Below are 27,300 nucleotides of genomic sequence, written 5' to 3' on the forward strand. Positions count from 1 at the left end.
CTATAGCTTAATTTGAAATATTATAAATTGATATCTTATCATAGAATGAATTGCTATGATTATTATCCTTCATATTTGAAATATAAGACTTGAAAATAGATGTCATGCCTTGACATCATTTTCAGAAAGTTACATCATGATAGGAATTATGATGGGTGTATTGATAAGTTTAAATGAACTTAACTTATCAATATGTCTCTTGAATTCAAAGGCTTTGAATTCAAGAATGATTTTTCTCAAGTATGGCATATAGATAGGGGGAGTTAAGGTTAACTCCGTCATCAATTCATTGTCATCATAAAAAAGGGGGAAATTGTTGAATCTCGAATTTTGATGATGAAGTCAATTGTCATTTGTTGATCTAATCAATATGTTGAGAAAAGTGTGTAGGATTAACTATGATGGCAGTAAGACATGTAGCAGGTGTTGTGCCGGAGTCAAGATCAAGATCATGTTGAGAGTACGAGAGTTCGTCGGAAGTCCGGACGTTCATCGGAAGTTCTACGGGAACCAGTTGAGAAGTCCAGGAGCTTGCCATAGAAGCTCGTCGGAACTCACCAAGAAGATTGTCATGAAGTCCAAGAGCTTGCCGGGAGTCCACCGGAGCATCACCAAGGGTTCGTCGGATGTTCGCCGGAAGTACGCTGGAAGCTCGTCGGAAGAAGCGATTGACGCACCGGAACACAGAATTGTAGTAATCATGTCATAATTATCATAGTTAGAGTATAGATTAAGTTAGGGTTGGCAGGTAATCCCACTAACTTAATTAGGGGCCAATTGGACCCTTAACATACCCAAATTGGGCCGAATGGAACAGCCCATTTGGACCCAGAATTCTTGACCGATGGTGGCACCGTCCAGGAGACTCGGTCTCCTAGGGATTCTGAGTGGTAATATCGCCCCTATTAGCGGTGATACCGTTGGCCGTTATTGCTGCCAGTGGTGGTACCGCCCCTATTAGGCGGTGGTACCGCCTGAGCTCGGCCTTCGAGCGTTGTCAAGCGGTAGTACCGCCTAGATTGAGCAATAGTACCGCTCAGTGTCCGATGACAGGTGTTGATACTGCCTAATAATAGCGGTGGTACCGTCAGGACCCTGGAAATCTGGGAATGGACACTTTTAGGCTCCATTTTCAAACTCATTGGGGCCTATATAAATCCCACCCTTTCCTGCATGAAAGGGCAACGAAAACTTGACATTATTGTGAGTCTTTGAGGCCTTAAAAGTATTGTAAAAGCTAGAGTTCTCCTCCTTCCTTCTTCTAAGTGTTGAGATCATTCAAGAGAGGAGTGAAACTTGTAAGGGTTATCTCCTAAGCCCAGCAAAAGGAGAAAAGCTATAAAAGGATAGTTGGCCTTCGCCTATTGAAGGAAGGCCTCTAGTGGACATTGGTGACCTCGTCGGAGGAGGAAGTTGATAGTGGATGTAGGTCACGTTGACTGAACCACTCTAAAATCTCGGTTTATATTTACTTTGAGCATCTTTCCTTTATAGCAAACTGCCACTCCTCCTTATTGTGCTTTAAATACATCTACATTCGCTTTGATGTAAAACATATTTCGAGATCGGCTTTCTACGAAGACTTTACGAAATCTATGTTTTTGTGATTTACACTGCTGCAAATCACCTTAGTCTTCTCCTATATTTTTACTTTAGACTTCAAGCTCAAATTCCTTCCGAAATGAATTGAGTTGAATCGACTTTAATCGAAACAAGGTTTTTGAAATCGTGAAATTTTTTCGCTACACTAATTCACCACCCCCCCCCCCCCCCCTCTTAGTGTGCTCTTGATCCTAACAGTATGAAATTTAAGACATTTACTAAGCTAAATAAGTCCGTAAGTCTAGGTTTTTTCCGGCGAGCTTCCAACGATCTTTTGATGAACTTCTGACGATCTCTCGGTAGCATTCCAGCGGACTCTTGGCAAACTCCTAGAACTCTCAGCAAACTCCTGGACTTTATGATGATCTTCTTAGCAAGTTTCGATAAGCTTCTTTGGCAAGCTCCTAGACTTCTTGGTCAATTTTGATAAAATATCCGACGAACGTCCGGACTTCCGATGAACTATCGAACTCCCAACGAAATCTTGTTCTTAACTTCGGGACTTTATTTTGCTTTATACCTTGCTATCGTAGTTAATCTTGCACACTTAAAAACTACTTCGATCTAGACAATTATTACAAAGTTTGAATCAAATATTGTCTGACATGTCATTAGTTTCTCATTCGAATCTTCGGCGCCTTATCTTCACTTACGGCCTATTGCTCAATCGGCCAATTGACCTTTGCAACTATGATTTACTTGGCACAATTTTCGCTCTTCTTGGCCCAATGCCTGCCCATGGCCTGAAGCCTTCTGCTAATACGTTGACCGATCCTACGGCTCGACGTCCAATCTTATGACATATTTTTTTTCAGCCCAACATGATTCTTCCTGCTTTAATTGTCTCATCCTGATCGAATCTTCCTGCATCACTCAAAATGCAGATTAAATCATAAACACTCTCAATTAGTTTCATCATCAAAATTCGAGATTCAACAATTTTCTCCTTTTTGATGATGACAACCAATTGATGATGGAGTTTAAACAAACTCCCCCTATCAATATGCCTTATTGATAGAAACTTTGAAATCATAGTATTTCAACATTGCATGCAACATGAGTATTGAAGTATCTAATTTATCACATCATTGCATGCATTATAAAATCATGCATAATCATCATTCTATGCATGATTGTCATCATAACTTGTCCCCCTTTGTCATCAATAAAAAGAAGTGCAATTAGCAAGTGTCTAGACATAGTTTCAAATCATTGTATAAGAAACATAATCTTAAGTTTTATCATCATGTAAGTTAGCAAGTAATTTTTTCTTCTCTTTTGAGAAGTGCAATTTTTTACTTCCTTGGCAAAGCGAAAGCTAGCAAAAGTTTATATTATTTTACATATAAGCTAGCAATAATTTTGAGTTTTGCAAGTTTGTAAATTTTCTAGATGTACAAGTTAGCATGTTTTACTTCTTGAGATATGCAATTTGCAAGCTAGCAAATTTTTGCTTCCTTTGCAATGTTTGAGCTAGAAATTTTTGCTTCCTTTTTGTATATATCATCATGCAAGCTAGCAGATTTTATCTTCCCCTTTGTCATTGTCAAAAAGAAGGGAAGAATACAATTTTATAATTCTTTTTCTCTTTATAACAATTTTCAAAGCACGACAAAGGTAAAGTATCAATCCTTTTTTTTTTATAATTTGTTTATGTATCATTATAGTTTCAAATTAAAACATGCTCCCCAATTTTAAAACCTTACATTTCATTCTTACTTCATGCATGATACAAAAAATAAATCAATCATCACTACCTGCTCGTGACACTCAGAGCATGTGACATATCAAGCCTGGAATATAGTATAGCATACATGATAGACTCTATTACTAAGGCATAAGGTATCTTATCCATGTTCACCCTTTCTTCAAGAGTCTTTGGGGACATACTCGTAGAAAGCGATATCCCATGTCTCATCGGTATGAGACCTCTCTTGAAATTTTTCATGCCAAACCTTTTGACAATGGTGTTTATGTACTTGGACTAGGACAAGCTAAACATCCTCTTGGATCTATCTCTATAGATCTGAATCTCCAAGATTTATGATGTTTCTCCTAAGTCCTTCATGGAGAAGTGTTTAGATAACCAAGCTTTTACTGTGAATAATATTCCTATATCATTCTCTACCAAGAAAGTGATAGCAGTCCCACTTACCTTCTTGTGCACACAAGGCTCATCTTCATTCTTAACGAAGTCATAAGATCTGATTGCCTCATCAAATCTTATGTTCCAACTTCGAGAAGCTTGCTTTAGTCCATAAATGGTTCTAAGTAACCTGCACACCTTATCTGGGCAGTCCTTGGACACAAATCTCTCGAGTTGTATCATATACATCTCCTCCTCAAGTTTGCCATTGAGGAATGCAGTTTTCACGTCCATCTGCCAGATCTCACAATCATAGTATGCTGCAATAGCCAATAGAATTCAGATGGATTTTAGCATGGTTGTGGGTGAGAAGGTTTCATCATAGTTAACTGTTATGACTCTAGCTAGGAGATTCCTAATTGAGAGGGGCATTCATGTAAAACCTACCTAGTTGAACCCTATTAAAGAGGTGAAGAGGTCGGCTAGGGTTAGAAGGTTGTTTCTTAGAGAAGCATTAGGAGTTATAAAAGAATATGAGTCTTAAGTAGGAGTCATATTAGGAGTTGGCTAGAAGTAGGAGTCTTGAGTAGGAGTCCTATTAGAAGTTGGGGTTTAGAAGCCCTATAAATAGTCATGTATTCATTATCTTTTCTTAAGCAATAGATGAATATTTTCTGTAACCTTTGAGTAGCAACATGGAGGAAGGAACCCCTATAGAGTTCCAAGGAGGCCGATCCCCTAAAGAGATCAACCCTAAGCTTAGAATCTGCAAGGGTTGTCATAACCCCTAAATTTAATTCTCATTCAGGGGGTGTGAACCTAACTCAAAAATGATAATATTAGAATTCAATAAACATTCCAGGATCCAAACATACATTTGAGGATATTAAGAAAATATTTAAGTCAAAATTCACCTCTATAATCCACAATTCACAAAACCTGTGCAGTTTATAATCATACCATCATATCACGTAATGATTCACAAAATCCAAAGCCAACTCAACTAAACCATAACCACATCATAAATCCATCAGTATGGGAATCTATACAATCACACACCCAACATGTACCATATGTTTATATCATTATACAATTTAAATTTAACATTCCCAAAATCCCGATATGAAAAGTACTTTTCAAATAATTACAAGATACATCAATCTAGAGTTGTTGTTGATATTTCATTACACACGAAGGAACTTATACAACATCAACCTATCAAGTATGAAATATTTGCCACAAAACCTTCTAGCTTTCCACTACCTCAACCTAATTTACACATTTTAGCGAGCGATTAGCTATCCTGAAAAATTTATATAGCAATGGAGTGAGCATATAAAGCTCAAAAGTGACTAACATATCCATAGCAAAGAGGATAGTTTTTCAAACAAATAAGGTATCAAAATATAAAGCAGAGATACAAGATGAAATAGAAGTCGTTTTGTTTTGAATGCAGAATTATAATGTCGTATCATTCGAAACATGTTTTGTTCATATAATTGAGGAAAGGTAATTGGAGCATATCATTAGCATAAGGAGCATATCCATGGCATATGATATTTTTCAAGGCATAACAAAGACATCTAAACATTTTGGAACATATCAAAGAACAAAATATAAATAGAAGCTCAAATGTCACATGACGTTGCATTCATTTTATTCTTAACCAAAGCATGCATAGAAACATAGCCAAAGCTTTGGATATCATGTCAAATACATAGAAGATAAAGTGAGATCCCAAACATAATCTCCCACGCCTAGGAGCATTATTCATCCACGTCTAGATGAAGCCAGAGGGGGCTGGCAAAGCATCACGGGCTCTAAGCACATACCCTTTACCATTTCTAGCAAAGGTTCAGATAATCCCTTTACCATTTCTAACAAAGGTCTAAATAATCCCACAAACACCAAAGTACAAAAGGGTATTGTGAACAATAATTTGGAAAACATCATAAACACATGTGGAACAACAGAATGCATGTTTCTATAACGGAACATTATGATCCAAACATGAACTTTACATAATAAAATCAGGTATAAAAATAATTGAAGGATAAGAGTACATAAGAATTTAAAGTAGTAATGTAAAGCTCATTTGAAGTAAGGGTTTCTGCTGAAATCGATTTCCAACGAGAAGAAACAAGAAGAGCCGAAATTGACCAAAGCTTGATTCTAGCAAAATTTGAAAGGCACTTCGTATGAATTATCTAAATAACCAATTATACTCCAATTTATACCAAATAGGTATCATTTGAAGGATGTGTCAGTCTAGTTTTAGGTAAATTAAGTTTTTCATGAATTGGAGTTTACTACAGGGAGTTACAAATAATTTCATAGCGAAAGATCTGAAAACATCAGCTCTATTTTACTGAGTCCATAGGGTCGATAAAAATAGATGTTTCAGTTTACAATTGTACTCCAAAAATTCAAACCAGGTAAGCTCAGAAATAATTTTGAGTATAGTTTCCAATAAATCATACTCTATATGAATTAGAATTCCCAACAGAAAGCTATAAGCAGTTAAGCAACAAGAGGTCAGAAATTATAGTCCTTATTTTATAGAATCTATATTGTTAATTGAACTAGAAGTCTTAGTAGAAATTTAAACTCCAAATCATTCAGTCTCAGTATCAAAATAAATATATTTGAGTCTACTTTCAAATGGATTGGGTTTTGCCTAAATTGGAGTTTAGTGCTAAAAGTTAGGTCTAAAACAGTGCATAGAGGTCAGATTACCAAAAAATTACAAATTCATGGCTTTGTATCAAAACGAAAGAAATGTCTGTTCTAAGCTGAAATCTATCAAATTATACAAAATTAAGATGAAAACAGAGATTATAATTTCTATAGGATGGGGTTAGAACACTTGCCTTAGAAAAGTTTGATTCCCAAATGTGGAGAAATTGATGCAAAACCTCAAGCAACACTTCTTCTTCTTCTTCTTCCCTTCTCTTCTCAAACCCAGGTTAGCTGTAGCTAAGTTTTCCTCTAGTTAAGATTTCCTTTAGTTTATTCTCTAATTGCATTAGGTTTAGCTAATATAAGGGTTGCAAGGTGTCAAACATGCATGAAAGGGCTTATGTGTCATCCATAGAACCAACATGGGTCGCACCATACTTAAGTTAGCTAGTGACACATGTCCACCATTTTTTTTTCTTTAACTTAAATATGAATCTTTCATAAATTATATCAAATTTTTAATATTCACATTTAGGTCTCTAGCCATAAACTTCTAATATAAAATTATTTAATATAAAATAATTATTAGCTAATCCTCATATTTACAAACAAGCATCTATAAAATTTTTAAAAATGAGGGATGTTACAAGGGTTCTAACAGTTGGTATCAGAGTAACATTCTTGGCATCTCGCTGCCCTTCCACAGCCATCCATCAGCCCCCTCCATAGTCGCCCAAAATAATTCCCACAATTGCTTAAAAGATCGTCGCCAAATTCTACCGTCATCTCCACCACCGTGGATTATCCTTTGATCTCCTCGTGAATTGCAATAGGTTCTGGTTTCCTACCTTATTGTTGTTGTAATTTAGTTATCCTTATTTAAAAATCCAAAAGAAAATTGTTCTTATATTGCTATATAAACTTTTTATCGCAAAGTTTTCATCTCTACGATGAAAGATGCACTACAGAATTCCAACCGCATAGCACAATCTGTTTGATCTAGCTACTATATTTTTTCTATCCAAATCTCTATGAAATTTTTATGATAGCTTTGACACTTTTTAACAGCAGATTTTCCTTTGGTTTCGTTAAAAAATTCTTAATATAAACCATTGATCTTTTACATCCAAACTGCTACACTTGAAAATCTGTACTGCAGAATTCCAATCGCATAGCATAGTTTGTTTGATCTTGCTACTATGTTTTTACCATCCAAATCTCTACGAAATTTTTATGACAACTTTGACACTTCCTAATAGCGGATATCCCTTTGGTTTCGTTAAAAAATTCTCAATATAAACTACTGATCTTTTACGCCCAAACTATTAAATCTCATATTTTGATAATAAAATAAATTGATAGTATTTATGATTTGATATGCGTTTTGAGTGACGTAGGATGCTTCAATTAGGGAGAGACAATTAAAGCAAGAAGAACCATGTTGGGCCGGAGGAAAACATGTCAGAAGATTGGACGTCGAGCGAGAGGATCGATCGACGTATCAGCAGAAGGCTTCGGGCTACAAATTCGAGCATCGAGCCAAGAAGAGCAGATATTATGCCAAGGATATCGGAGTTACAGAGGTCAATTGTCCGATTGGGCAATAGGCTATAAGAGAGGTCGATGCGCCGAAGAATCGGACGAAGCGTCGATGGACCAATGACATGCCGGACAATATGATTCATGCTTAGTAATAATTATCTAGATCGAAGTGTGTTTTTATATGTGTAGGATTAACTACGATAGCAAGGCATAAAGCAAAATGAAGTCCCGAAATTGAGAACGTGATTTTGTTGGGAGTTCGAGAGTTTGTCGGAAGTCCGGACGTTCATTGGAATTTCTACCGGAATTGGCCGTGAAGTCCTAGAGCTTGCCAAAGAAGCTCATCAGAACTCGCCAAGAAGATTGTCGTGAAGTCTAGGAGCTTGCCGGGAGTCCATCGGAACATTGCCGAGAGATCGTCGGAAGTTCATTGGAAGATAGTCGAAAGAAACTGGACTTATTTTGCTTAGAATATGTCATAGGAATCGTAGTTAGCACATAATTAGAGTATGATTTGGGAGGTAATCCCATCAACTTAATTAGGGGCCAATTGGGCCCGAAGTTATGCTAGTTTGGGCTGGATTCAAGGCCCAACCAAGATGCTGAAAGCCCTACTAGCGGTGGCACCGCCTAGGAAATAGCAGCCCAGGAATTCTAGGCAGTGATACCGCCCAGGCTGGGCGGTGGTACCACCGGCAATGAATGCTTCCAATAGTGGTACCGCCTCTGTCAAGCGATGGTAGCACCTAGTGGCAGATCAAGCAGCGGTAGTACCGCCCAGTAACGGCGGTGGTACCGCTAGTACCCAAGAAACCTGGGATGAGACCTTTTTAGGCTCCAAGTTTGAATCAACTTGAAGCCTATAAATACTCCTCTCATCCCTGGTTAACTTACACAAGTATTAAGAGTGAAAAAAGAAAGAAACTCTGCTGCAATATTGTGTGAACTCTTCTTCTTCTTCTAAGTGTTAGAATAGTTTGAGAGAGGAGTAAGTGGGGGTCTAAGGGTTATCTCCTAAACCTAAACCCAGTAAAAGGAGACAGAGTTGTAAAAGGTGGTTCATCTTCACTTATTGAAGGAAGACTGATAGTGGATTCCGGTGGCCTCGACGGAAGACGAATCGGTGGAGTGGATGTAGGTCACGACGACAGAACCACTATAAAAATCTAGTTTGCCTTTACTTTAAGCAATTTACTTTAAACTACAAATTGCCTTCTCATTACTTGCTACGGTCTTCTTATTGCTTTCAAAGTTAAGCATTTTCGAAATTGATTTTAATCATATGAAGAGTTTTTCTTAAACCGATATTTTTACCGTTGCACTAATTCACCCCCCCTCTTAGTGTTGACTCGTTCCTAACAATTGGTATCAAAGCCTTGTAATTTCTCATTTGGTTTAACACCCAAGAGAAATGGCTCTTTTCGGCTTTCAAGAGGGTCACTCTCTTATTCGTCCTCCCATGTTCAATGGGACAGACTATACATATTGGAAAACTTGAATGAGAGTTTTCTTATTTTCGTTAGATTTGAATTTATGGAATATTATCAAAAATGGATTTCGAAGGTCTTCTCTTCCAATGAACCATTGGAATGATTTGGAGAAGATGACTTTTTCATTAAATGTGAAAGCTATGAATGCTTTGTTTTGCGCCTTAGACAAAAATGAATTTAATCGTGTTTCTATGTACGAAACAACTTTCGATATTTAACACATTCTTGAAACCACACATAAAGGCACTAATAAAGTAAAAGATTCCAAAATAAATCTTTTAATGCATGATTTTGAACTTTTTTGAATGAAGCCAAGCGAAACCATTGTTGCCATATACACCTATTTTACGGATGTCGTCAACGGTTTAAAGGCTCTTGGCAAATGCTTTTCAAACCTTGAACTTGTGAATAAAATTTTACGCTCACTTTCTAAAACTTGGGATCCGAAAGTAACCGTAATATAAGAGGTAAAAGATCTTAATAAATTTTCACTTGAAGAACTTTTTGGTTCATTGATGACATATGAAATGGCGCACAATGCACAAAATGAACTTGAGGACAACATTCCAAAGAACAGGAAGGATTTCAGACTTAGAACAATCGAAGACCACTCGAGCACAAACTCAAGTGATGGTGAACTTGAACTCATCACTATGAAATTTAAAAAGATCATGAAACAAAAATTAAAGAACAAAAAGAACTCAACTACTTGCTATGAACACAAGAAGAGGGAACCACTTTGGGACAAATCAAGCTCATTCGAAGATGAGGAGAAAATCAAAAAAGGTGAGGTGGTAAATTACACCTTAACAACTTTCTACAATGAGGTAAACAACTCAAATGAAACTCCCTTAGTTTACTTTGAAATTACTTGACGTTCTTCATGAGTTATTTTTAATTTAGTTTAAAAAATTATATAAATTTCTTTTTGAAAATTTCATTTTTAATGATGTAATGAAATTGATCATGAAAATTACATGTTTTATGATAAATGAACAAATATGTCAAACTTAAATCTAATACTTAAGATAAATCCTATGTATGTTTTAAGAAGCAATAATGTATATCTTGATGATTTTCGTATTGATTTTTTATTTTGTTTGAAAATACCTTATGCTCAATGAAACCATGATTGATGAATATACTTTATGTTTAATGATTTCTTTGGCTTGTTTGCTTTATCATGATGAATGTTTTGAAAATAAATGTTTGTATCATACTTGATGATTTTTATGCATGAGGACTTGAAGTAATGATTTAAAATCATATGTTTTGGAATTATGTGTTACACTTTTTGATTTGATGATTTTTTATCTTTTCGTTTTAAACGTTTATGCATGGTTTTGATATAAGAACAAATATTTGGGCATGCTAATATAAAGTCAATCACACAAATTAAAACAAAAGAATTTTAGATATCTTTAAGAATCATTCAACATTATGTTCAATGAAACCATGCTTAATGTCTTAATGAAAATGTAATGATGATTTGAAAGCATGCTTAATGAGTTTATATTTCGAACTTATGCATGATCATTTTTATGATCTTTTGAAAGTTTTTTTTTTTGTGTTAATGAATGATACATAGATTTGAAAGAAAAGAACATCCATGTATGAAATTAATCAATAAGTTGAAACAAAAGGAGGAAAGCATTTTTCTTGAAAAAAATTTTTTCTCTATCTTATCGATTTTTCACTAAGAGACCAAGAAATTATTTATGCTATTTTGAATCACTTGAAAGAAATGTTGAGATTTTGACGATTTGAATTTGAATGAGCTTTATCTTGATTTCTTAGAATTACTTGAGATTTTTTTATTCAAGATCTTTTCTTTGTACTTCTACGATTTTTTTGGGTATTTTACTAAAAAGGTGATTTTCTATATAAATCATAAGATTTCTTATGCATGAATTGAAATCTTTTTCTTCTATGTTTCCTTTTGTGATTTACTAAAGAGAATATCTTTTTTAAAATTCATGACTTAAAATTTCATTTGAATATCTTTTTCGAAATTCATGACTTAACATTTCATTTGAATATCTTTTATTATTTGATCTCCTAAGATTTCTCTTTGAATATTTAAGAGGAGATTTGTCAAAATGAATCATGTCTTTTGGTATTCAAATGATCTTATCTTTCGTGACATGATTTCTTTGTATTTATAGCTTGTATGCCTTGAAATGATTGAAATATTTTACACCATTATGTTTTTCCTTTCTTATTTCTTATTTATAATGACAAAAGGGGAAGAAGTTATGATCATGCATGCTAGGATGTAATTTGACAAATTGATACCATCATGATATGAAATATTTATAACTCAGAATGATGCATACAATACTATGATTTATTGCTAAAATGATGAATGCTTGAGTATCATGTGTGATATGATGATTGATTTATTTTTAGTATCATGCATAGAGTAAGTATGATATGTAATATTTTAAAATTGTACATGTAAATTGAAACTGTAATGATGCACAAACATATTAAAATAATGATTGGAATATTGATGTAATTATAAATGATGATTTGGTATTATGCATGTAATACTTTAATTTATGATAATGATGCATGCAATGATGAAATATTCATGATGAAAAATTGTTTTGACATTCATGACTTGATTTTTTATCTATGTTACTTTACCTTTGTCATGATGTGAAGATTGATAAAAAGGAAAAAGAATTACAATATTGTATTCTTTCCTTCTATTTGACAATGACATAAGAGGAGAAAGAACTAGCTATGCTTGTTCTAAAATTATGTAAAATTTGCTAGCTTGCATGGTGCAAAATATGCTAGCATGCTTAATGTAAAACTTGCTATCTTACTAGCTTGCATATCCAAAAATTACTAGATTTCCCAACTCAAAAGAGAAGCAAAATTTTTACCTTGCACATCTCAAAGGAGAAGCAAAGATTGCTAACTTGTATATTTCAAGAAGCAAAAGTTATTTTCTTGAATATAAAAAATATCGCTAGCTAGCTTACACACTTCAACAAGAAAGCTATCTTGCATTTGCTTTTGAAATTTTTGCTAGCTTGTATGTTGTAAACTTGCTATCTTACTACCTTGCGTATCTAAAACTTGATAGCTTGCATGATGTAGCACTTGCTAAATTTTCTAGCTTACGAATTGCATGATGATAAATGTAATGTTTGAACTTGTATGTCTAAACACTTGATAGTTGCACTTCTTTTTGTTGATGACAAAGGGGGAGAAGTATGATGTTATACATAAGTATATGATAACATATTGCTTAGATTTTTGAATCTAAGAGTTCTATCAATATGGCATATTGATAGGGGGAGTTTGTTTAAACTCTAGGAGTTTGTTTAAACTCTAGGAGTTTGTTTAAACTCCGTCATCAATTAGTTGTCATCATAAAAAAGGGAGAGATTGTTGAATCTCAGATTTTGATGATGAAACCAATTGATAGTATTTATTATATGATCTATGTTTTGAGTGACGTAAGATGCTTCGATTAGGAAGAGACAATTAAAGCAGAAAGAATCATATTAGGCCAAAGAAAAATATGTCAAAAGATTGGACGTCGGGCTAGAGGATCGATCGACATATCGGCAGAAGGCTTCGAGCCACGAATTCGAGCATCGGGCCAAGAAGAGAGGATATTGTGCCAAGAATATCAGAGTTATGGAGGTCAACTGGCCGATTGGGCAATAGGCCGCAAGAGAGGACGATGCACCGAAGAATCAAATGAAGCGTCGATAGACCAATGACATACCGGATAACATGATTCATGCTTAGTAGTAATTGTCAAGATCAAAATATATTTTTATATGTGTAGGATTAACTATGATAGTAAGGCATAAAGCAAAATGAAGTCCCAGAGTCAAGAACGCGATTTCGTTGGGAGTTCGAGAGTTCGTTGGAAGTTTGGACGTTCGTCAGATGTTTTGTCGGAATTGACCGAGAAGTCCTGGAGCTTACCAAAGAAGCTTATCAGAACTCGCCAAGAAGATCATCATGAACTCTAGGAGCTTGCTGGGAGTCCACCGGAACATTGCCGAGAGATCGTCAGAAGTTTGCCAGAAGAAACCAGACTTATTTTGCTTAGAATATGTCTTAGGAATCATAATTAGCATATAATTAGAGTATGATTTAGGAGGTAATCTCATCAACTTTGTTAGGGGCCAATTGGGCCTAAAGCTAGGCTAGTTTGGGTTAGATTCAAGGCCCAACCAAGATGCTGAAAGCCCAATTAGTGGTGGCACTACCAGGGAAACAGCACCTCAGGAATTCTGGGCGGTGGTACCACCCAAGTTGGGCGGTGGTATCACCGACAGTGAATACTGCCAGCGGTAATACCGGCCCTATCAAGCGGTGGTACCACCTAGTGGCAGATCAAGTGACGGTAGTACCGCCCAGTAACGACGGTGGTACCGCCAGTACCTAGGAAGCCTGGGATGAGACCTTTTTAGGCTATAAGTTTGAATCAACATGAAGCTTGTAAATACCCCTTTCATCCTTGGTTAACTTGCACAAGTATTAAGAGTGAAGAAAGAAAGAAACGCTACTGCAATCTTGTGTAAACTCCTCTCCTTCTTTTAAGTGTTAGAATAGTTTGAGAGTGTAGTAAGTGGGGGTGTAAGGGTTATCTCCTAAACTCGGTAAAAGAAGAAAGAGCTGTAAAAGGTGGTTGGTCTTCGCCTATTGAAGGAAGATCGATAGTGGATGCCAGTGGCCTCGACGGAAGAGGAATCGGTGGAGTGGATGTAGGTCACGACAACCGAACCACTATAAAAATCTGGTTTGCCTTTTGAGCAATTTACTTTAAATTATAAACTGCCTTCTCATTACTTACTACGCTCTTCTTATTGCTTTTAAAGTTAAGTATTTCCGGAATCAGTTTTAATCATATGAAGAGTTTTTCTTAAACCGATGTTTTTACCGCTGCACTAATTCACCCCCCCCCCTCTTAGTGTAGACTCATTCCTAACATAAACTGCTACACTTTAGATGTAAAAATCTACTATAGTACCTTTCTGTGATCTTCAATTCTTCTGAACCTTTCACCACCCATGCTATTAACTGATAAATAAAAAAAAGATAAGGACATCTCTAATCTACAGGCATATGTTATAGCTTCTCAAGATCCAATTGATGCCAAATTTGAAGCATGGGAATCTCGGATTGAGTCATGGCTTGAATCGCGCTTGGAGGACAAATTGCGCACTGTGTTTACATAATTCAAAATTGGACTACCACCGACTCCAACCAAATCTCAATGAGGAGAGAGTTTAGAGAGACCTTCAGAGAAGGAGGGACAAATCTTGGACATGCTTTAGCTGCCCATGAGGGTGGACTTCCCACAATGGGAAGGAGACCCGGTGGGGTGGATTTCGCGCGCTGAACGTTACTTTTGCTACTATCGAACATCGGATGATGCTATGGTGGAAGTTGCTGTCATCCACCTTGAAGGAGATGCTCTTAAATGGTACAATTGGCTGAAATACAATCATAGGGATCTAACGTGGAATCAATTTAAGAATGAATTGCTGAATCATTTTGGACTTATAGAGTATGAAAATATCGATGGCCAACTCGTAAAAATTCGACAAACTTCTACAATTCAAGAGTACCAAACCAGATTTGAGAATCTATCCTACATTGCTCATGATTGGTCTGACTATCATTTGTTAGGAACATTCATCAAAGGACTCAAGCTAGAGATAAAAGGGGAGGTTAAGGCGTGGCAGCCCCATACCGTGACAGCTACAATTTCTTTCGCCCGAATACAAGAAGAATGACTCAACCAAAATGCTTAGAGGATGAGAACCTCTCCTAGGTCTGTGTCATATAAACTTCCTTCTACTCCCAATTGTCCTTCGCTACCAAAAAAATTGACAAGAGAAGAACTATGTGACCGATTAGCAAAGGGTCTTTGTTGGCATTGCGATCAGCCGTGGAATCACGATCATCGCTGCAAAAGGGGCCATGTCCTACTGATTGAACCTCTTGAAGAAATAGAGGAGGAGATTTAGGAGCATTTGGAAGAGGTCACATATGAAGAACAGTAGCTGGTTGATATTACGATGTATGCCTTTGTTGTAACATCCCATTAGTCCCACATCGGGAGTGGGCAATGTGTATGATTGGCATATATGGGCCTGATGAGTGTACTACATTAACTCCTACTTAAGTAATTTGGTCCGTGATTGAAAGATTAAAATGAAGTTATTGGCCAGTTAGCTCATCAGACTCGGGTCGTGACATTTGGTATCAGAGCCGACCTAGCATTTGGGTAGGGTGAGAGTTGGGCCTTGACAAGGACGTCAAGCTAATTGAGTTGGGGATATTGTAACATCCCATTAGTCCCACATCGGGAGTAGGCAATGTGTATGATTGGCTTATATGGGCCTGATGAGTGTACTATGTTAACTCCCGCTTAAGCATTTTGGTCCGTGGTTGAAGGACCAAATAGAGTTATTGGCCAGTTAGTTCATCAAACTCGAGTCGTGACACTTGAGTGTACTATGTTAACTCCCGCTTAAGCATTTTGGTCCGTGGTTGAAGGACCAAATAGAGTTATTGGCCAGTTAGTTCATCAAACTCGAGTCGTGACACTTGCTGGTTCTTATTGACATCAGGAGCACTAGTAAGTCGAATTTTGAAGTGTGATCATAGGTGCTCGTGGGTGAAACTATTACTACAGGACCAAGAGATAATTGTAAATTTCTTCCTCCTCCCTCTTGATGATTATGAGGTCGTGCTCGACATCAAATGGCTGATAACATTAAGTGATATTTCTTGGAATTTTATAAAAATAATTATGAAATTTTATAGTAAGGGGAAATAGGTGATACTACACGAGAAATATAGGGGTGATGTAACTATGATTTGCACACAATGAATGGAGAAGGTTTTGCACAAAGCATATAACAACTTTTTGTTATAACTTAAGCAGCAAACTAAGGGAGAGCTAATAGAATTTGAAGATCCAAACCTACTTTCTTTGCTTATTGAATTTTTAGATATATTTGATGAATCGCACAACCTACCTCCTACCTGTCGGCATGATCATTGTATATTGATTCTTTCATGCAAACCTCCGGTAAATACTCAGCCATATTGGTATCCACGTCTGCAAAAGGATGAAATAGAAAGGATTGTAAAAGAGATGCTCAAAATAGGAGTTATTCGGCCAAGTTGCAACCCTACTCTTCACTAGTGCTCCTCGTACGAAAGAAGGATGGAACATGGCAAATGTGTATTGATTACTGAGCTCTCAACGGCATAACCGTTAAGGACAAATACCATATTCCAGTAGTAGATAAATTTCTTGATAAATTAAAGGGAGAATAAGTTTTCACAAAGCTGAACCATCGATCCGGGTCTCATCAAATGCGAGTGTGCGAAGAAGACATACCAAAAATCGCTTTTCGAACACACAACAACCATTACGAATTTTTGGTAATGCCCTTTGGCCTCACCAATGCTCCCTCCACCTTCCAAAGCCTTATTAATGATTTTTTTTTTAAATTATCTTCATAAGTTTGTGCTTTCTTTGACGATATCCTTATTTACAGCCTTTCTCTTGAAAGTTATTTTCAGCACTTACAACTTGTTTTGATGATTTTGCAAGAACATGTTCATTTTGTCAAAAAATTGAAGTACAATTTCTTCAATAGAAGGTGAAATATCTAGGGCATATCATATCAGAGGAAGGTGTGCCAGTGGACCCTTCCAAAATTGAAGCAATGTAGAACTAGCCGACTTTGAGGAACATAAAATCATTACTTAGCTTTCTCGGTTTAAAAGGATATTACCACAAGTTCGTGAAAAACTATGAAAAGATCAGTGCACTGATAGGACCCTAGTAGGGTTGGGACCTACTCAACTAAGAAGTAGCTAATAAAACCCTGTGAGATTGTAATAAACCCCACCTAGCCGCCTCTATCCTATAAAGAAGAGTGGCTAGGGTTTATATTTCAGCCTTTGGGCTTCCTAGCTGCTACCCCTTTTACTGGGCTGATTGGTTAGGGTTGAGAGCAAAAGGGGTAACTTACTTAGGAAGCAGCCCCTAGGGCTAGGGTTAGGAGGTTAATTCTCAGAGAAACATTAGGAGTTGTAAAGAAATAAGAGTCTTGAGTAGGAGTCTTATTAGGAGTTGGTTAGAAGTCCTATTAGGAGTTAGGGTTTAGAAGCCCTATAAATAGCCATATATTCATCCTCTTTTTTTAAGCAATAGATGAATATTTTCTGTAGCCTTTGAGTAGCAATTTGGAGGAAGGAACCCCTATAAAGTTCCAAGGAGGTCGATCCTCTAACATTTGGTATCAGAGCAGTGATCTTGCTGCTTTTGCTGCCATCCCTATCGCCCACCACCAGCCAAGCAATTTAAATAATTGCTCTTGATGTCGCCATCTCTACCGTCATCTTCTACTATAGATCAAATCAATCTACTGTCGTCACATCCAATTGCATCAAAGATATGATATTCTCCTATCACTAATACCTTTTGCTGTTGTAATTTTTATTCAAAATACCAAGAAGAAGTCTTTTTATCTATCCCATGCTACGATTTCCTTTCGTCACAAAAGTTATCATTTTTATGAATAAAGGATTGCTGCAAAAAATTTCAGCCGCATATTGTTGCCTTAACCGATCTATTTGCAATCTTTCTTGAATAAAATTTCTTATACACTTCATAGATCATCTTGACTTCCATCTAAGATTGATGTATTAAGGAATTTATCTCTAAAAACATTCTTGTGTTGCTACAAATTTCATTGCAAACCACTGAAATTTTTTGATGAGCTATTGCAACTTGCACCAATTTCCTTGTTGTTATACTGCCAAAATTTTCTTGATTTAATTGGTCATCTTTGCTGTTATATAAACTGAGATTTTGCTTCCAAATTCCCTCAAATCTCTCGATTTTTGCTTAAAATTTCATCGAGAAATCGTTGTTTCTTCGATGACAATTCTACTCTTATAAGGCAACACATATCTGCAACAACTTCCATTGATTTCTATCAAAACTTTTCTGCCATCTACCATAGATTTAAAACTTTTTTCCCTAACCTTCATCCACTACCAATATAGCCCAAAAACTCTACCAAACCACACCCTCAAACTACACCCAAAACAACCACAAAATAAGCCTAAACTGCAGCCTACATCTACTAATCCACAAACCCTTTCGACCACCATATCTCTCAACCTATACATGTCTTTAACCTGACAATAAAAGAGAGATTTTAACATTACAGATTTGGAGGCAGATGTTGAATCTTGTATTTTGATGATTAAACCAATTGATAATTATGTTTATGTTTTAATCTACATTTTGAGTGACATAGGATGAGACAATTAAAGCAGGAAAAATCATGCTAGGCTGGAGGAACATATCAGAAGATTAGACGTTGGGCCGGTGGATTAGTCGACATATCGATAGAAGGATTCGGGCCGTGGATTCAGGCTCAGGCCAAGAAGAGCAGGTATTGTGCCAAGGATATCGAAGTTGCAGAGTCAACTAGCCAATTAGGCAATAGGCAACAAGAGAGGATGATGCGTCGAAGAATTGGATGAAGCATCGAGGGACCAATGACATGCCGGACAACTTGATTAATGCTTAGTATTAATTGTCTAGATCGAAGTTTATTTTACATGTGCAGGATTAACTATGATGGCGGTAAGACATGCAGTAGGAGTTGCACCGGAGTCAAGACTATGATCACGTTGGGGGTTCGAGAGTTCGACGGAAGTCTGGACGGTCGTCGGACGTTCTACAAGAACAAATCGGAGAAGTCCAGAAGCTTGCCAAAGAAGCTTGTCGGAACTTGCCATGTGGATCGTCGCAAGTTTAGGAGTTTGCCGGAAGTCTGCCAGAGCATCGTCAAAGGTTCGTCGGATGTTTGCCGGAAGTTCACCGAAAGCTCGCCGGAAGAAGCGATTGACGCACCGGAGCAAGTTACAGTAAATGTCTTAAGAAATATCATAGTTAGCATGTAGATTAAGTTAGGAATAGGAGTGATCCCATTAACTTAATTTGGGGGCAATTGGGCCCTTGACAGTCCCAAATTGGGTCGAATGGATCAGCCCATTTGGATCCAGATTTCCTGGCCGGTGGTGGCACCGCCCAGGAGCTCAATCTCCAAGGAAAGTTAGGCGGTGCAACCACCCAGGTCAGGCGGCGGTACCGCCTGGGCTTAGTCTTCGAGCAAGACTAGGTGGTGGTACCACCCCTATCAGGCGGTGGTACCGTCTGAGCTCGGTCTCCAAGCGGTAGTACCGCCCAGTTATGGTGGTAGTACCGCCAGGACCCCGGAAATCCGGAAGATGACATTTTTTAGCTCCAAATTCAAACCAGTTTGGGGCCTGTATAAACCCCACCCTTTCCTGTATAAAAGGGCACCGAAAATACAATCTTACTCTGTGATTTTTAGAGCTCAAAATTGTTGTATAAGCTAAAAGTTCTCCTCCCTCTTTTCTTCCAAGTTTCGATCATTCAAGAGAGGAGTGAAAATTCTGCAAGGGTTATCTCTTAAGCATGTCAAAAGGAGTGAAATTATAAAAGGGTGGTTGGCATTCACCTATTGAAGGAAGGCCTCTAGTGGGTGTCAATGACCTCGTCGGATGAGGAAGCGAAAAGGGGATGTAGGTCAAGATTGACCGAACCACTCTAAAATTGCGGTGCTTTCTGGTTTGCATTTCTTCTTGCTACTTACCTTACTGCAAACCTCCATGTGTGCTTTACTTCCTTATTACTTTTTCTGCACTCCTTTATGAACTCGCTTTCCAATTAAGTTTTCGAAAACGGTTTTACGTCAAAAATGATTTCTTCGTATGAACGCAGTTTTAATCATCGAAAGTTTTTCGCTGTACTAATTCACCCCCCCCCCCCTCTTAGTGCTCTTGATCCTAACAATTGGTATCAAAGCCAGGTTATTTCTCACTTGGATTAACATCTAAGAGAAATGGCACTTTTCGGCAACCAAGAGGGTGACTCTCTCATTCGTCCTCCCTTTTTCAATGGGACGAACTACACTTATTGGAAAACTCGAATGAGAGTTTTCTTGCTTTCGTTGGATTTAAATTTATGGAATATTGTTGAGAACGGTTTTCGAATGTCTTCTCTTCTAATGAACCATTGGAATGATTTGGAGAAGAAGATGTTTTCTTTAAATACAAGAGCTATGAATGCTCTATTTTGTGCCTTAGACAAAAATGAGTTTAATCGGGTTTCTATGTGCGAAACGACTTTTGATATTTGGCATACTCTTGAAATCACACACGAAGGCACAAGTAGTGTAAAAGAATCTAAAGTAAATTTTTTGATGCATGATTTTAAGCTTTTTCGAATGAAGCCGAGTGAAACCATTGTTGACATGTACACCCGTTTTACAAATGTCGTCAATGGTTTAAAATCTATTGGCAAATGTTCCTCGAATTTTGAACTTGTTAGTAAAGTTTTACGTTCACTTTCTAAAGCTTGGGAATCAAAAGTAACGATAATACAAGAAACAAAATATTTAAATATTTTTCCACTTGAAGAACTTATCGGTTCATTGATGACATACGAAATGGCGTGCAATGCACATGATGAATATGATGAACAAAACCACATTCTAAAGAACAGGAAGGATTTGGGATATAGAACATTTGAAAACCACTCGAGCATAAGCTCAAGTGATGGTGAACAAGAAATACTCACTAAGAAATTTAAAAAATTTAAGAAACAAAAATTTAAGAACAAAAAGAACGGAACTACTTGCTTTGAATGCAAGAAGAAGAACACCTAGTGGGATGAATCGAGCTCCTTCGAAGACGACGAGAAAATCAAGAAAGGCGAGGTGGCATCGCTTAATAAATTTATTAAGCACGATCATTATGTATCATTACATTATTTCATCAAGCATGATTTCATAAAGTGTTTTCAATAAAACGGAAATCATTAAGATACACATTATTATTAAAACATCTAGCATGATTTAAGTCTAACATTTTGTTCCTTTATCATAACACATGTAATTTTTATGATTATTTTAAAAATTACTAGATAAGCATGATTCCTAATTTTTTGCATTTTTATTTATTAAACATGTAATTTTTTTATTTTTTATTTCCAAATTAAAAATAACTCATGAAAAGAATCATGTAATTTCGAAATAAACTAAGGGCATTTTGATTACCTCATCATTGAAAGCCGTTAAGGCGTAGTTTGCAACATCGCCTTTGTTGATTTTCTCCTTATCTTTAGAGGAGCTCGTTTTGTCTAAAAGTGCTTTCTTCTTCTTCAATTTGTTTTTATTTTTTGATTCTTGCTTTAAGTACTTTTTAAGTTTTATTGTGAGAAGTTTAAGTTCATCATCACTTGAGCTTTCACTCGAGTGGTCTTCTTTTGTTCGATGTACCAAATCCTTCCTATTTTTTGGAAGGTGATTCTTATGTTCATAATGTTCAACATGTGTCATAAAACTCATTTCATAGGTCTTTAAAGACCCTATTAGTTCTTCGAGTGGAAAACGGTTCAAATCTTTGGCCTCTTGTATGACTGTTACTTTAGAGTCCCAAGTTCTAGAAAGTGAGCGTAAATCTTTGTTGACAAATTTAAAATTCAAAAAATATTTGCCAAGAGTTTTTAAACCATTGACGACATCCGTAAAATGGATGTACATGTCAACAATAGTTTCGCTAGGCTTCATTCGAAAAAGTTCAAAATCATACAATAAAAGATTAACTTTAGACTCTTTAACTCTATTCATGCCTTCGTGTGTAATTTCGAGAATGTGCCAAATATCGAAAGTCGTTTCGCACAAAGAAACCCAATTGAATTCGTTTTTGTCTAAGACACAAAATAGAGCATTCATAGCTTTGGCATTTAGAGAAAACGTCTTCTTCTTCAAATCATTCTGATGGTTCATTGGAAGAGAAGACCTTCGAAAATCGTTTTCAATAATATTCCATAAATTTAAATCCAAGGAAAGTAAGAAATCTCTCATTCGAGTTTTTCAATATGTGTAGTCCATCCTATTGAATAATGGAGGATGAATGAGAGAGTGACCCTCTTGAAAGCCAAAAAGAGTCATTTCTATTTGGGTGTTAAATCATATATGAAAAATAAGGCTTTGATACCAATTGTTAGGAAAAGAGTTGGTACTAAGGGGTGGGGGGGTGGGGTGAATTAGTGCAGTGGTAAAAATTACGTTTCTAAAAATTCTTCGTATGTTAAAAACTGATTCCGGAAATATGCTTAGATTGAAAGTGTATGGAAGAACGTAGCAAGTAATGAGAAGGCAGTTTGTAGTTTAAAGTAAATTGCTCAAAGTAAAGGCAAACCAGATACTTATAGTAGTTTCATTATCATGACCTACATCCACTCCACCGATTCCTCTTCCGTCGAGGCTACTGACATCCACTATCGGTCTTCCTTCAATAGGCGAAGACCAACCACCTTTTACAACTTGATTCTTCTTTTACCGGGTTTAGGAGATAACCCTTACATCCCCACTTACTCCTTTCTCAAAATATTCTAACACTTAAAACTTTTGAGAGGAGTTCACACAAGATTGCAGTAGTGTTTTTTTCCTATTTTTACTCTCAAGTCTTGTGTATGTTAACCAGAAATGAGAGGGGTATTTATAAGCCTCAAGTTGATTCAAACTTAGAGCCTAAAAATATCTCATCCTGGGTTTCCTAGGTTCGGGCGATACCATCGCCAGTGTCAGTCTGACACTAACACTGCATGGGCGATACCATCACCTAGTCTTGTTGTACCACCGCCTGACACTAGGTGGTACCACCACCCAAACTAGCGGTACCACTGCCTGCAGCCTCTTGGAGGCTTTCTCTAGGCGGTACCACCACCCAGATCGATGGTACCATCGCTTGACATAGTCTCGGAGACTGTGCCACGATGGTATCACCTCTTGGGGCACTATTTGGGCCTTTTTATTGGCCCTAACTGACCCCTAATTGGGTTGGCCCAATTCCAATCCTAATTACATGCCAACTATGAATTCTAAGATATTTCCTAAGCTAAACAAGTCCATAAGTCTACTTTCTTCCGGCAAGCTTCCGTCGAACTTCCAGCGAACTTTCGACGATCTCTCGGCAATGTTCCAACAGACTCCCAGCAAGCTCTTAGACTTCACGATGATCTTCTTGTTGAGTTCTAACGAGCTTCTCTGGCAAGCTCCAAGACTTATCAGCTGGTTCCTACAAAACTTTCGACGAACATCCGGACTTTCGATGAACTCTCGAACTCCCAACAAAATCACATTCTTGACTCCGAGACTTCATTTTCTTAATGTCTTACTATCGTAGTTAATCCTGCACATGTAAAAACACACTTCAATCTAGACAATTATCACTAAGCTTGAATCATGTTGTCCGGTATGTCATTGATCCATCGATGCTTCGTTCGATTCTTTGACGCATCGTCCTCTCTTACGGCCTATTGCCCAATGGGCCAATTGACTGCGTAATTCCAATATCCTTGGCGCAATATCCGCTTTTCTTGGCCCGATGCCCAAACCCATGGCCCGAAGCCTTCTATCGATACGTCGATCGACTCTCCGGCTCGATGTCCAATCTTCTGACATTTTCCACCGGCCCAACATGATTCTTCTTGCTTTTTTGTCTCATCCTGATCGAAGCATCCTGCATCACTAAAAACGTAGATCAAATCATAAATACTTATCAATTGGTTTCATCATCAAAATACGAGATTTAACAATAGCAAACTACCTCTCCTCCTTATTGTGCTTTTACTACACTTACATACGCTTTCAAGTAAACACCTTCTGAGATCGACTTTAATCATATGAAGGCTTTACGAAACCAATGCTTTTCATTTGTGCAATTTACATTACTATAAATCTCCTTAATCTTCTCTTGCACTTTTACGAAAGCTTTCAATTTCAAATTCTCTCCAAAACAGATTGAATCGAAACCATTTTCGTCAGAATCAATTTTAATCGAAACAAGTCGTTTGAAATCAGAAAATTTTTTTGCTGCACTAATTCACCCCCTCCCCCCCCCTTAGTGCCACTCTTGATCCTAACAATAATAGGATCATTTGATGAACTTTTAAATGCTTTTCATGATTTATTTGATGAATACAAGTCAATTAGTAAAAAATATAAATTGTTAAAAAAGAAGCATGATTCTCTTGTTAGTGATTATGATAGATTAAAAATTGAGCACAATGATAGTTTAGCTTCATGTACGAAATCTGATGAACTAGAATTACTTCAAAAGGAAAAATTACTACTTAAGAAAATAATAGAAAAGTCTGAGATTGGTAGCAAATCCTTGAACATGATCCTTGCAAACAAGGGTCACGTTCATAGAAAAGGCAGAATCGGATTTATGAGTGCCTCTCACCAAAATCCAACCATCTTTGTTAAAGGTCTTACTTTGCATGTTTCACCTCAAAAGAAATGCAACTTTTGTTGTAAATTTGGGTATGTAGCTTATCATTATCCATTTAAGAAACGTAGTCCATATAAATTGATTTGGGTTCCTAAAAGAACATCAAATAATTCAATGCAATAGGATAAGCTATGTAGATCGATTTTTTAGGCACCCAAGGTCAAATACGTACCTAAAAACATCTTTTTTTTGTAGAAACATTTAACATCACAAGATAGGAACAAGAGATGGTACATTAATAGTGGATGCTCAAGGCCAAAGATCCAAAATAACTTATAAAACTATCTAGCCAAAAATAGAAAACACAAAGAGAAGATCATTAGAATTAAAATAAGATCATGTTTGATAACTTGGTGATGCAATCATTATTTGAAATCTTAAGTGATAAACACTTGACCGAATTTTGTTTCCTTTGCAATAGTGGATGCTCAAGGCCAAAGATCAATAATGATTGCAAAGGAAACACCTCGTCGGAGGAGGAATCCGAAAGTAGATGTATGTCACATTGACCGAACCACTCTAAAACTCGGTTTGCATTTACTTTGAGCAATTTACTTTTTGTAGCAAACTACCTCTCCTCCTTACTATGCTTTTACTACGCCTACATATGCTTTCAAGTAAACACCTTCCGAGATCGGCTTTAATCGTACGAAGACTTTACGAAACAGACGCTTTTCATTTGTGCAATTTACATTACTACAAATCTCCTTAATCTTCTCTTGCACTTTTACGAAAGCTTTCAAGTTCAAATTCTCTCCAAAATGGATTGAATTAAAACCATTTTCATCAGAATCAGTTTAAATCAAAACAAGTCTTTTGAAATCGAATAATTTTTTTACTGCACTAATTCACCCCCCCTCTTAGTGTCACTCTTGATCCTAACAATAATAGCCTCCTTATAGGTCTGAGGATAAATATCCTTAATATCCTCTCCTCCAATATGTCCCACACATCTCTCAAGAGGATGGGATACTCTGTTAGACCTACGTAAAGTTGAAACTTGTGTGTTAGATACCTGAACAGACTTGGGTTGTAGAGTGTTGCTTGAGCTAGGTTCTCCAACCTCACTCGACTCTATCATGTTCCCACTGTCTCCGCCAAGAATGTACTGTAGACTGGTGCTTAAGCTAGGTTTTCTACAGTGGAAGCACTGGCCTTTGTCCTTTGTTGAATCTTTCTTAGCAACCTTTGCTTTATCTAGTCTGCCCTTGCTCTTGCCCTTCTTAAGGGACTTTTCTGCTTTCCTTTTCTTTCTGGTCTCATCAGTGTAGAGAACTGGCTTCTCCTTCTTGATAGTGCTCTCTGCCTCCCTCAACATATTAAGGAGCTTCGGGAGAGTCACCTTAACATTGTTCATATTAAAATTCATTATGAACTATGAAATGGAATCTGGTAGAGGCTAAAGCATAAGATCTACACATAAGTTATCCACTAGGACCATTTCTAGACCTGTGAGTTTCTCTATCCACTCAATTATCTTTCGGACATGGTTCTAAATCGGTGTCCCCTCAATTATCCTAGAATGGAATAGGCTCTTAGATATCTCATATCATTGAGTCATTCCCTATTCCTCAAGTCTAAGGACCAGATACACCACTAGGACAATGGAATCGCTGTTTGACAATGAGACATCATCAACCATCCAGCATTCCATGAGCATATCAATTAGTGAACTCATTCTCTAATGAGTACCTATACTGTATCCCTAGTGTCCCCACACGAATAGCTATGAGACCAGTTTGTCTGATTATCTCGATGTCCCTCTAAAGTAACCTATGACTAGGTTTATTTAGGATATGTGTTTAAAGGTGAATCACTCTCATTGTCATGATCTCATCACGATCTGATTCCTATTGCACAGATCAATGGACATCACAATATATTCATGCAATAGAAAATATAAAATGATAAAATATCAAATAATAACAATAAGCAAAAAGACTACGTGTAAAGTCACATGTGCCATCACTCATATGATTGGCTTGTAGGGCACTTATGACTAGCAATCTCCCACTTGATCTAAAGTCAATCACCTCTGTGTCCGATCCCCATCAGACTCCTATGATGCTTAAAGACAATATAAGACAACAGCTTTGTAGTAGATCTGTGATGTTATCTTTGGATGAAACTCTTTCCACTGCTATATCTTCTTGGGCCACGATATCTCTAATTAGGTGAAACCTCCTCAGAACGTGCTGAGACTTCTGATGAGACCTGGGTTCGTTCGCTTAAGCAATCACCCCATTTTTGTTGTTGAATCTCGGATTTTGAGGATGAAACCGATTGATGTATTTATGATCTAATCTGCATTTTGAGTGACGTAGGAAGTTTCGATCAGGGAGAGACCATTAAAGCAGGAAGAATCATGTTGGGCCGGAGTAGAAAATGCCAAAAGATTAGACGTCGAGCCGAAGGATCGGTCGATGTATCGATAGAAGACCTCGGCCCATGGGTGTTGAATCTCATATTTTGATGATATAATCAATTGGTGGGTTA

This window comes from Musa acuminata, chromosome BXJ2-10 (assembly GCF_036884655.1).
Source record: "Musa acuminata AAA Group cultivar baxijiao chromosome BXJ2-10, Cavendish_Baxijiao_AAA, whole genome shotgun sequence".
Lineage (NCBI taxonomy): Eukaryota > Viridiplantae > Streptophyta > Magnoliopsida > Zingiberales > Musaceae > Musa > Musa acuminata.